Consider the following 13229-nt stretch of genomic DNA (forward strand, 5'->3'; position numbering starts at 1 on the left):
GCCCACCACTAGACCACATTGATTAATTTTTATCTCAACAGATCCCATCAGGCAGCAAGCACTCAGGAGGCCACCGTTCAGCGCTCCACTGGTCTTTCAACAACAAATTTACCACATCTGAAACAAAGACCAGGCTGGAATTGATAAAATATGACTGAACCTCCTCTATGTCACCTCCCTTTCGTTTCAAAAAAACGAGGGCCTGCGCAGCTCTGTTTATGTGACGCACAAACATATGGTCCACTCAATCTCAGCATCTGTCAGCCAAATGAAAGTGATTAAAAGATGGTCTTGATTAATGTAGAACAATCTGGAAACACATTCAGGGTGGTGGCGACTGCTTCCGTGCTTGTACATACCTGTGGCCGAGCCAACTTAACGGTCATTCCAGCTAAAAACTGACAGGAGAGAAAGAACAAGAGAGTGGGAGCAAGGGGAAGCTTTCACACAGACCCATTTAAATCCTGGGTTTTACATATCAAACAGGAAGCAGACCTACCTCCACAGCTTTATGTAAAATTAACAACCCCCGTTAAGGCTCAACGAGACCTATTGTTATTTCATATGGGTTCAGAACAGATGCCCTACGCCCTATCGATGGGCTAAATCTAATTATCCTTGTCCACTATCAGCCCATGCGAATCAGATAAAGATCCGCTCATCTGTGAAGCATGCTCAAACAGGCTGTAACATCAGCCACAGCTGCTCGAGGATAATGTAGGACAGCAGTAGGCAGTAGTCTGGATGCAAGCCGGACATGTATATATTTATACATATACGTATATACATATGCACATGTACATAATAGAACAAAGCACTTGTGGAAATCCCGCCGCAAGAGAATGCCATGAGCAAGGAATGTTCTCATTCCCAGTGTTCCAAAAGGCATCGCAAAGCTTTCATAGACAGCAGACATGTGCACGAGCTGCTGCTGCAGAAAGGGGCCTTCCACCAATCAGGAGCAAGCGCCGACAAGAGAAAGACCCACAGGCAGTGGGCAGACCGTTCTGAAATTAACGGCTGCAAGCTACTAGGGTCTAAATCAATCCACGGACAAACCGGGAACAAGATGGATGAAGGAGAGCGTTAGCTAAGCACACACGATAACCTGGAGAAAGCCAGCACCAGCGTCAGCACAAGCTGGACACAGCATCGCATAAAAGGCTTAATGGAGGCCATTGTGAAATTCGTGACTGAATCTGACGATCAATACGATGGGCTCAGACTCTTCTTTTCCTCGGCGTGACAAAACGTTTTTTAAATAACTGCGCAAAATGCAACCACGTGCAGACATCGCAACTCTTGTCATTCACAGCTTTGGCCACTGCAGGAGTAAGCTGATTTCACCACATCACGTAAAGTGATTTGAAGTAGAGTGGCAAGAAAATAGTGACCGATTAGTCTCATTTGCACTACATTACAATCACCAGGCAGACAGTCTTATCCAGAGTGATGAACAATGATGGAGAACATCAGTGTTACTCTCAGGAAAACAAAAGTGCAGTATCACCAAGAAGACAGCAAGGCCCATTTATAATAGATAAGTCATAATATTAACAATTTGTCCTGTAACAAAATGAGATGTGATCGCACAGAACCTCTGATGTAGCTGTAACGGTACCCAAAAGGAAATCTACGGATCGAAAGTGAAAAAAGAAAGGCCATCTTAAAGGGGATCGGGGGATTTAACAGTCATTTAGGCTAACAGAACTCACAGGGCCCGGTGCAGGCTCTGTAAACACAGAGGCCTGTTTGCAGGGTGACTCATTACACACATAAGGAGACACTTAAAAACCTCTCAGGCACAGAAGCATTAAACTTCTCGTACAGCACCACGCATCCTTCAGCTGCTGACTCAAAGCTACGGCGCGCGAAAATGCTAACGGTGGAGTCACAAACGGGCTTTCGAACACCCATCGGATCTGTGTGCAGACCGTGAGACGCCCTGATTATACAGGGCACCGAAAACAACGGGCAGGATGCTTTTAAGGGCTGTGCAATTTCATCTTTTCCTTTTTTTTCGGCCATTTAAGCCGAAACAGAGGCAGTCATTGTGCAATGCAAATCTGTAATTACTTGTTTATGCCTTTTCTGGTACAGTAAACTCGGGGACTATAAACTTCAGTGTCTCCCAAGGTCACGGTTGGCACACCGCAAAACCCCTACAATCAGCGCCGCGCGGCCTTGCCAACAAGGCTACGCTAACGTCAGAAAATTGTTTAAAAAGCCATATTAGGACTCCAGGCTCCATCGTGCGATGCCAAGGGAGCAGGGTCGCTGCGCTGATTAGGAGCACGTACGACGGCAGGTCACGCAGCAGACGTAGAGATACGGGGAGCCCCAGGCCAGGACTGGCGCGGCGCTGGGTACTCTTCGCCCAGGCTGCAGGTGAACGAGCCCAAACGGGCCAAAGGGCCTGTAGGCCTCGAGGAACCTCATGTCCTCATCCACCCAAATTGTGGCTTTGACTTAAATTTGGGGCGGCTCGTGACCTCCAGCGCACCACGGTCACGCAGGAGCGAGAGCAGACAAAGGCCGCGGACTCAGGCCAACCTCACAAAGAGATCCTGACATTTTCACACTCGGGGCAGCGCAGAGACTGGTGGACTTGGGCCGACGGTCCTCGGCCAATCGCGTCCACGTGTCACGTAGAGCTGGCGAGCACAGATCCCTAACCGCTGCACTACGCTACGCCGCAGTGGAATCAAAACGGATCGTGACGGGACCAGTTGTGACCCGTCGCCCCGCAGCCCTCGCCCCGCAGCCCCCCCCCCCCGATGTTCTGACCCGGAGTTCACCTGGCACCCCGAGTCCGGACAGGAACGGCCGTTAGCCTCCCCGCCGCTGAAGAGGGCGGCGCGTGTGAACATGCGGCCGAGGCTTCGCAAGGGCAGAAATGCTCCATTTTCCTTTGTTTAAAATCGGAGACGCATTTTCCTTCACTTAAACTCAGAGACGCACCGAGAGCAGGCGCCTTCTTTCACAAAGTGCGCCCAACGAAACGCAACAATTATAAAGGAAAGCGAGTAGCACAAATGTGAAATAAACATGTGAGAATCAAAGACTAAACGTATGGCTCTCAGATAAGTTCGGTTGAAAACACTGAATTTCCAATGAGATTCTGACTTCCTCTTTCAGGAGAGGAAGTGCTGTAATACCTGCTTAACTGTATGAGCGCATCGGCCTTTGTTGGTTTAGATTTGGGAACTGAGCGGCGGTTGGGCTTGCTTATCCTTAAATGTCAGTAAACGCAATTAACGGAACCTGCCTTTCCAGATGAGCGTGAGTTTATGACGACTGCCGCCCTGCGGCCTGGTATGCTCAGGTTGCAGGTTCAATTCCCAGGTGGGGCACAGCCGTCGCACCCTTGACCGAGGCACTTAACCTGAGCTTCCTCAGCAGAGGCACAGCTCAGCTGTGTAAATGGGCCGGATGGTAAAAGAATGCAAGCTATGCTAGTCACTCAGAGCTACCGTTTAAATGGCTAAAATACAAACAGGAAAATTAACCGGAACTATTTCTATTCACAACACATTCGGCAGGAGTCTGTTTCACGACACCACAAAATGTCACTTTCCCAACTTAACTTAAAATACCAGTTAATTTCCTCAGGCACTGAGCCAAGAGTGAAACTGGTCATCTTCAAAATGCCAACATTATATAGGCTAGATGGAAACTGGCCTTCCCCGCCAGCAAAATAAACTTTATTTTTCCCCCCAAGCAATTTTATTGAAGAGTTTAACTCAATTAAGAGCACATAAATCCATGAGTGCGGGAACTACAAATGAACTGCACATTTTGGGAAAAGTTGGCAGTGTAAAACGATGCACGAACGCACAGCACTAGACCGACAAGAAGGCGCTTGCACAATGTGTTGTCAAACTTTTACAAGAGCGGGCTGTCACGAAAGCAAGATAACGAAAGCGATTTTGTATTAACGACCGGCTCCACCCTGCCTTGCACTGCCAATTTCCCAGAAGTCATCAGTCCCGCCCAGTTCTAAGGCCGCCTCTCCTGTAAAGCCGCCAAATGCTAACGAGATTTGCATTCGCCAACATCGCGACAGGTATGCAAAGCCCAAGAGACAGCGCAGCATGATGGGAAGGAAGGGAACCGGCTTCAAACTCACTACGATTGCAAAGTGTGGGGCTGTCAGTATACCCTTCAGCAATGTGCTCAGTAAAATGTCTAATGAAAATATCCAACTGCGTAAATCAGTGGTCTCAAACTCGGTGCCATGGAGGGCCGTGTGTATGCTGGTTTTTTATTCCAGCCTCAGATCTTGATTATATAATCAGTTTGATTATTTGCTGAATTAGGGATGCAGGTCTGCACGTAATGGTGACCCGACGTCTATGGTGACCCGCATCGTCTAAATGAAAACTTGCTTATATTCTGTGCTTCAATGCAGTTAAATGCATATGGTTGAATGAGTAATTGGACTCAATTAAGGCAGCATTAATTGGTTAGAATGAAAACCTGCACACACACGGCCCTCCATGGCAACGAGTTTGAGACCACTGGTGTAAATAGATTGTGTGTAAAAAGCAGAGGTGGAAAATCCAGGTACAGGAAGTAAAAGTCCTCCCCGGTATTTTGATCCAATCACGTGGATTGGCTAACCAGCACAATGCTTCAGTGCGCCAGACAGGAGGCAGAAGTGATTAGTGAAATCAGCTGGCTGAGTTAATCTGTGGAGGAAACACAGGGCAAGAATTTTACTCTCTGACCCCTGGACTTTCCACCCCTGGTAAAGGCTGTTGAAGTCACCCTGGACAGGACAGTCTGGTGAAGGCCTTGTTGTGACACAGGCCTGTGTGCAGGCAGCCTACCGTCGCCGTATGCAGAAATGTTAAAATAAAACAATTCACTCAGTAACGCAAGTCTAGAGGGAGGCAGAAGCTTGCGCTTAAATCTACACCAAATGACACTTCTATGCTACAGCAAAAACACATAAAATAGAGATGACCTGTGGAATGAAAGAAACAATAATTTGCCTGCCGATTTTTTTTTTTTTTAAACACCTTAAAAGTGGCACTGAGAAATGCTACTGAAACTGAGAAACACAAATAGTCCTGAAAAAAGAAATCAGGACTCTGGCTAACGAGAGCGAAATTACCTCCCTAGCAGCTAATGAAATGCGCAGGGTAGGGGCCTGGAAACCAGCTGGCACTTTTCTCCCCGAAACCGCGAAACCTGGGTAGGACAATGTGGCGTAAGTGTGATCTTTGATTCAGTGATTCAAACCACAGAGAAACAGCTTTGCAGTTTCGCCCGATTTGAGTGATTCCCCCCTTGAACAAACAGAACGCATTTCCGTTTCTATTCAAGAATTCAGAGAGAACAGGGTGTGCAAAGTGCATGTTTGCATTTGATATCAAATGTTGACAGGCACATTGAAAAGCAGGTTAATAAATGTAGTAATAACTTAGAAGACGCACTACCTTTAAATTGATACATATCTTCAATGGCTCTTTTTACGGGTTTTGGGTTGGGGCGTCCGTCTCAGTGCCAAGCTGGACAGAAACGCACAGAACCCAAAACGCACTGGCTGTGCCGGGACGGTACTATAGCTGCCGGTCTAAATTAAGAGCACAAAACTGACATGTCATGCTCCCAATTGGGCCACTGCGCAGAAATACTATTAAAACTGAGATTTGTTGGGATTAAACTGGATTTCGCTCGGTAACGTGATGAGCGCATCGTAAAGAAGACACAGCCCTGTGACATTGACGTTGGTATTTCACTTTGGCTAGTGGTATAGGGCACTACCACCAACACCCCCCCAACCCCCCCATAAAGCATTCATCACATGCGCACAGAAGACACGCGAAGGTTCATCTCCCTAATCGCACCCTCTCATACTGGCCAAAATAGAATAGAATAATGTCATAAATATGCAGTTGGATCGGCTTACGTCCTGCAACCCAACTATCGTCGAACCCATACACAATTGGCTGGAAACGTTACAGTTGTCACGACCCAAATGCATTCAATGTATTAACGGATGAATGCATGATTGATGCTAGTAATTCATTACGATTTGCAAACCTAAGTAATGCTAATGTAACCGAAATAGTAAACTAGCAATGTGGTAAACTCCACCACGTCTAACGTTAATTGGCTAGACAACTAGCAAGTACACACTTTTACTTTCGTTTGGCTAACGTTAGACTAGCGAAATTAGCTTGGGTCTTTTTTCCCCTATAGTAGCCATTACTATTTCTGGTTGAGCTTGACGAACAGAAACAGTTAGTTACTGTTAGTAGTACCGGGTACCACGATATCGGTTCTAGAAACAAGATAGCCAGCTAACTTACAACCAACAGAGATCTGAACATGTTGCGATAACTAGTCAACTTACCCAACCTCGAAATCAAGTAACGTCTGCAAGATGCTCTTGAATAGATGGTGGCTAGCTGTGTGTACCCAACATTGCTAACCCAATGTAGCCAGCAAGTTAGCTAAATGAATAGTCTACCAAAGCCAAGGCACTTACCGGCTATATATACATATGGTATAACACGACGGCTAGAAAACTAGATAATGATGCTGAAAACGAGGTACCAGTGGGGAAACCCCAGATAACTTAAATTATCCCGCCAATGATTACACAATTTCGTCACGCTAGTTTAGCGTTAGATAGCCAAACATTTCCACAATATACGCACGCTAACCGGCTACTTAATCCATAACAATGCATAACGGGATCTTTCGCAAGCTTGGTCAAGTTAGCTATCAACCTGATGACGTTTGGACTCTAGTCTTAGGCCTTGTTTTTCATGCTCGGACTCGACCACATTCTATCGCTAACCAACTTGTGTTATTCCATTCAACCTGTTCACCACTGAATCACTCATTACTCATGGTAAATACTGTATGCTATCCGGACAACTTTAGCCAGCAATATTTAGGTAACGTTCGCCAGTGGTCGTTAGCGTAGCTAGATTGGTTTTTAGCCTAGCTCAAACTTGATAACGTCGTTAGCTAGTTAGCTAGCTAGCCGATGTTAGCTAGTTGCAAAGAAGCTGCAAAATCGCAGCTGGATTCGAAGACAACATCTGCTGTTGTTGATGGGGTACTTACAAGCGAACGTACAAGCATTGCAGTTTTAGCAATGAACTTGGATATCAGAGCAGCTAGCCAGTTAATGGAACCAGGCAAACATGAAACCTCGCTTACCTCCGTTTCAGTTTAATCGCGCTTCTTAGTGTAGTCTTAATGTCGTCGTTGGCACTGGGTAACTAGGTAGCTCCGCTAGCAAAGCTAGCCAGATTGCTACCGAAGACAGAGCGAGCTATCTCTCTTCACAGCATCTATGTTTTAACCTGCAAGCGCTATCATCCGTGTAAGCGACACGTACAACAATATGGATGTAGCTATGCTAAGAAAGCATGCATGCTATGTGCCCTTTATGTTGTTGTCACATCACTCGTTGCCGGCCACTGTGCGTGCTAGGAATGAAGACAGAAGCAGTGGTAACTTACTGCCTGTCGTGTCCAGAATCTTGCTGGCTAGCTTGCAGACGGCTAACGCCACTTCACAAGAGGCAATACTGCACTCGAGTACAACTAGGAGGTCAAATTTCCTTCCTGGTTTTCTGGCTCTCCCTGTCAAACAAGTTATGGATGATACATCGTCCCTGCCCCTTCTGCTTAAAGGAACAGGACGCCCACCGGTCCCTCCGAAGGTACTAGTGGGACCAAGCAAGGCGATTCAAACCGCATTAATCCACGCTTCTTGGAAATGCACCCAAATTTTCTTTTTATTAACCAAATGCACTATATGCGATTTTCGCCATTTTAATGTGTTACCTTAAATTCCAGATATTCAAATGGGAAATTTGGGGATGAAGCTGTCTTCATTTGGCGTGTGGAGATATCAGTCCACTGACTCCAGATGTTCCATCTCTGATAGGCCTTCAGTTTTAAGAACTTCAGCTTTCCTCACCTTAACTACCTACAGCCAGCATGTTTCTCATAATGGAAATGGTTGGTTTATAATATAAGGCACTAACTCTGTTGTGTGGGATTCATCAGAAGCAGTAAACTCACCATTAGCTTATTAGCAAAGGGCATCCCCCAAACCTGGGCAGTGTCATGCCATATTAGTCATACTCAATGCCGGACAAATGAGGTTGGTGCCCCAGCCACTTAAGTTAATTCCATTTGTTAATGTTTGCGACACTGTCACTAAAATATATATTTCTGCCTACTATACTTCTATATATTCCTTTTATTTCCTGTACTCAACATTGCATTCGTTTGGGGACACTGTACTGTTTGTTTTACATGGTTAGCCTTGCCTCATTTGTTAATCAAGGTCACCGGTTCGGACCGGCCTGAGCCTCGAGGAGAAGCTTGTGAATTCAGGAGCTGAGGTCACAGCGACACCGTTTCCGGGTAGCATTTTTCAGGGTAAATATTTGCACTTCTCTTTTTTCGACTGAATCGGATAGATCGTGGGACGGGGGACGGGGGGGGAATGACCTTGGCCGATGTACGTTTAGAGCGACGTGGCAACAGCAGCGGTACCATCATCAGCTCCGAACCCCACCTCCACAGACTCACCCTTTTACCCAGCACACCTTGCGGCAGGGCTTGCTCGAATGCCGGTGGACTTGTACCAGGATGTGCGCTAACTAACTGGAAGAAATAATTTAGGAGCGCATTTACTCATTGGGATTCATTAGTGTGCATTTTTCAATTCAGGAGTACACGTGCTCCTTGGAAAAAATGTTAGCACAGAGCCCTGCGTATCCTGTGTTTTTTATGTGAAGCTGCTACAGTATACCTTATTTTTCGAAAGGTATTCAGCTAGACCCAAAGACAACTGCACTAGGTGTCCCCTGATTAAAGAACATGTCACAGTGTGCACAGAAGAGTACAGTATGCACAGTAAAGTGGGATGAATGTTCAGGGGCTATTAAAAAAAAAAAAAACTTTCTCTCAGAACTGAAAGACCGCACGCACAGTGTACAGATTTAAGCATACATGAAATGCACAGGAAAGACATGGGTTACCATGCAACCAGTACTGCCTGGTGTTCAGGGGAATCATGCCTTAGAATCCAATCCCTGAGGATAAACAAGAGTGATGTTATCTACTTGTGAATGTTACATTGCTGCATGTACTTTTTTTTACCTCATGGAACTGGATATATCTGGATGTAAAAAAAGTGTTCCTTATCAAAACAATGATAAATGTGGTTAATGATCTTGAGAATCAGAAAGCTAACAAGCGGAAATTGTGGCTTTCTAAATGCTGGAGTTTTATTTATAGCACAGGTGAGGGCAAACCTTTCACTAATTATGAACTTGCTATGAAGATCAAACAGCGAGAGAAGATAAACAAGGGGGGGGGAAGTTACATGAAAACAAAACTTGTACAGCCTTGGCGCCAACTGCTGCAAAGAAAAAGAAAAAAATGCATTTTGTTATAAGACTGAGGACAACCAAACTCAAGCCTGGCTAAGGTACAATGCAAAACACGTTGAACTGTACCAGCACAAGCCAGACATTGTGCTCGTGCCACACTTTTAAAAGCCTGGTACTTTCCAAAGGCCTGCTACATTTTCCTGTCAGCCAGTAAACTGCGGCTATTTCCATTGAAAGAATTCTTGGAAAAAATTTAACAAAGGCCAAGGGAGGGCAGGCCGGTGGGGGGGGGGGGGGGGGGGGGGGGGCGTGGAGGGGGACAAGGATTCCGCCCATGAGAATGTGCAGTTCTGCACGGAGGTGTCCAGGTGCCCCTGGTCGTTCCCCACGGACACGGGGCCGACCACGCGTCGAAAACGTGGCTTTTAGTGATGCTCGTTCCTTAACAGAGGCAGCCTCCTTCGTTTCACAGAAGTCTGCGTCGTTTCCATGGAAGCATCTGGTTCCAAATTCCAAAACCTGGCAAACGAAACGCTGCAGAGAAGGAAAAAAAAAAAAAAACTGTAGTAAGAAAACTTCAGCTCAGACCGCAGAACTGAACGCAAAAGTGCAGTCATTACGTTAGCGACTGCACACACGTGAAAACACCACTTGATACTGCCCCAATCTTGGGTCTCTTTTATTTTTCCAAGTTATTTGCATCATTAGACCATGTACAGCAGTTAGTTGTCTGGCCTTTATTCATGAATTCCTTGCATAGCCCAGCCACTAGCCTGGAGTTCTTCTCAATGATCTTCTGAAGTTATACAATAGATATATTGTGCTCTGTGAAAAGAAGAGGCAGCCAAATTCACAGAGATGCAGTACACTCGATGGAGCATCCCTGTAAACAACCCTAAGTCAAACAACATTGTGGGGGTAAAAAACCAGCCGTCTTGGTCTAACTGAAGTCAAGATCAGACACTTCAGCTGCAGCTACAACTTACAGCATGGCGCCAAAGCAATAAGATGCAAAACAAAGTCTCTTATAAGCAGTGCAAAGACGTTTGGGCCAGCAGTCAAAGTGCTTTGCCTTTTGAAAGGCCCAGAAGAGCTGTACCACCACAGCACACCACCACATGCTCATCGCCAACTTAGTTCAGTCGAATGAAAGCTGCCGTGACAAAGTCACCCCATGTTCCGTTCGTCCTGTGCCGTTCCACGATCTTAATCACAAGTAAACATTTAATTGGGACCAGGAGTGTGAACTCATCACTTGAAAAAAAAAAATTCCAATTGCGGTTGAAGCATCAAGTGTTGAATCAATTAAGCCGTCGTCAGGGCAATCGAGAGCACGTCACCTCGGCTGACAAATGCTTCTGCCTCCCAAAGTTCTGCTTCGCACTCCCACAAATCACACATGAAACGGGCCCTGCTCTCACAGCACGCCTCTTTTCTGGAAAAATCCCGAAAAGCTTCGCCAGTTCACACACCCAACCCCTCCTCCTCCCTGCAGTTCTTTTCACCTCCTCATCCATCTTAAGAGTACTCCTCTTCCTGTTCAGTCCAGGGCAGAATAATGTTGTCTGCTGGATGTCTCCCTGAAATGCACCCCTAGGTCACTGGGTAATCAGTTTCCCTAAGTTAGGCCGTATGACACTCAGGAGAGGGCTCGGCAGTGTGTTACTCATACTGGCAGTCCTGGGGGTTAAGTCCAGGTTAGGCCGTATGACACTCAGGAGAGAGCTCAACCGTGCGTTCTTCACCCTTGAAGCCCTGGGTGCTCGGTGCAGGCAGGTTAGGCCGTATGACATGGCTTGGGGGAGGGGGGGGGGGGCTCTACACTATGTTCCTCACCCTGGTAGCCCTGGGTGCTAGGTGCAGGTTAGGCTGTATCACGCAGCTTGGGGGGGGGGGGGGGGGGCTCTACACTATGTTTCTCACCCTGGTAGCCCTGGGTGCTAGGTGCAGGTTAGGCTGTATCACGCAGCTTGGGGGGGGGGGGGGGTCTCTACACTATGTTTCTCACCCTGGTAGCCCTGGGTGCTAGGTGCAGGTTAGGCCGTATGACACTCAGGAGAGGGCTCAACCGTGCGTTCCTCACCCTGGCAGCCCTGGGTGCTCGGTGCAGGCAGGTTAGGCCGTATGACATGGCTTGGGGGAGGGGGGGGGGGCTCTACACTATGTTCCTCACCCTGGTAGCCCTGGTTGCTAGGCGCAGGTTAGGCTGTATGACACGGCTTGGGGGGGGGGGGGGGGGGGGGGCTCTACAGTATGTTCCTCTCCCTGGCAGCCCTGGTTGCTAGGTGCAGGTTAGGCCATATGACAGGGCTTGGGGGGGGGGGGGTGGGGGGGGGGGCTGGGGGGAGGGCTGTGCAGTGTGTTACTCATACTGGCAGTCCTGAGTGCTAGGTGCAGGTTAGGCTTTATGACGCAGCTGGGGGGGGGGGGCTCTACACGATGTTCCTCACCCTGGTAGTCCTGGGTGCTAGGTGCAGGTTAGGCCGTATGACATGGCTGGAGGGGGGGGGGGGGGCTCTACAGTGTGTTCCTTGCACTGGCAGTCCCAGGTGCCAGGCGCTCCAGCATTTGTAAAAAAAATCGACACCAGGTGAAATCTGCACTGCAGCTTCCACTCCCGCGGGAGGAACAGGTGCTGGTGCTGTAGGCCTACGGCATTAGTTACACGACATAAAGAAATCACACAAGAAAAGGATTAATCTGACCCCCCCCCCCTCCTTCCCCCCCCGCCCGTGAGATGCTTTGTGGACTTCCCAGGAACGTACTTCTATGAAGCTGCACCGTTGCCAGACTCTGTGGAAACATTTACACCTGACAGGCTCTGGCGAGAGCTGTTCAGCAGACAGAATCCTCGCTTGTCCGTCACACCTTCTGAAAGCATGTGAAAGACAAAACGCTCCCTCAGATAACGACAGAGTGAAATGTCCAGTGTGTTAATTCAACTCTCGACAGCGTCAATTCAGATCTCAGCGCGTAACATTTGGTCCCGCTCTGGAATGTGGGCTCAAACACGTTATCTGTCAAGACTTGAATTAACACTGGAACACTTTTACTGAATACAAACATCGAGCTTGTTGAAGGGTGTTCGACAGCCCCGGTACAGTCTGCGGCCGCGTTTCATTTTAAAAGCAGCCGGATCCGAGCGAGGAAACTTCGGCTGACATGCGTGACATTTTATAAGGGGCGACATAGCTCAGGAGTTAAGACCGATTGTCTGGCAGTCGGAGGGTTGCCGGTTCAAACCCCACCCTGGGCGTGTCGAAGTGTCCTTGAGCAAGACACCTAACCCCTAACCCCTAACTGCTCTGGCGAATGAGAGGCATCAATTGTAAAGCGCTTTGGATAAAAGCGCTATATAAATGCAGTCCATTTTATAAGCTTTTTTTTTTTTTTTTTTTTGCTGTGCGAGCGGGAGATCGGTCCTTGACGCGTGAGCTTCCCCGCAGATTAAGATCTCTGGTAGCATGTTATCCTGCGCCAGCTTCACACCGTAATTCAAGCACGAAGGGGCTGCACAGCTCCAAGGAGAACCCAGAGAAGGGCTGCACAGCTCCAAGGAGAACCCAGAGAAGGGCTGCACAGCTCCAAGGAGAACCCAGAGAAGGGCTGCACAGCTCCAAGGAGAACCCAGAGAAGGGCTGCACAGCTCCAAGGAGAACCCAGAGAAGGGCTGCACAGCTCCAAGGAGAACCCAGAGAAGGGCTGCACAGCTCCAAGGAGAACCCAGAGAAGGGCTGCACAGCTCCAAGGAGAACCCAGAGAAGGGCTGCACAGCTCCAAGGAGAACCCAGAGAAGGGCTGCACAGCTCCAAGGATAAGCCCAGCTCCAGAGGCACAAAAAAAACCCCCCGAG

The 13229-nt window shown here is 47.9% G+C and overlaps 1 protein-coding gene across 4 annotated transcripts in view; it reads right to left on the bottom strand.

The window, feature by feature from the left end:
* Positions 1-7649, bottom strand: part of thrap3a (thyroid hormone receptor associated protein 3a) — a 34765-nt gene extending 27116 nt beyond the window's left edge. Inside the window, exon 1 of one of the 4 annotated variants that reach the window (XM_035415615.1) lies at positions 7488-7649. The gene's annotated coding sequence lies outside the window, so the exon portion shown is untranslated. Of the gene's footprint in view, positions 1-6364; positions 6812-7182; positions 7464-7487 lie in introns of those variants that run through there. The other 3 variants (XM_035415594.1, XM_035415598.1, XM_035415606.1) reach the window with 3 other exon arrangements.
* Positions 7650-13229: the final 5580 nt, after the last annotated feature.

This window comes from Anguilla anguilla, chromosome 1, assembly GCF_013347855.1.
Source record: "Anguilla anguilla isolate fAngAng1 chromosome 1, fAngAng1.pri, whole genome shotgun sequence".
In the NCBI taxonomy this organism is placed as follows: Eukaryota; Metazoa; Chordata; class Actinopteri; order Anguilliformes; family Anguillidae; genus Anguilla; species Anguilla anguilla.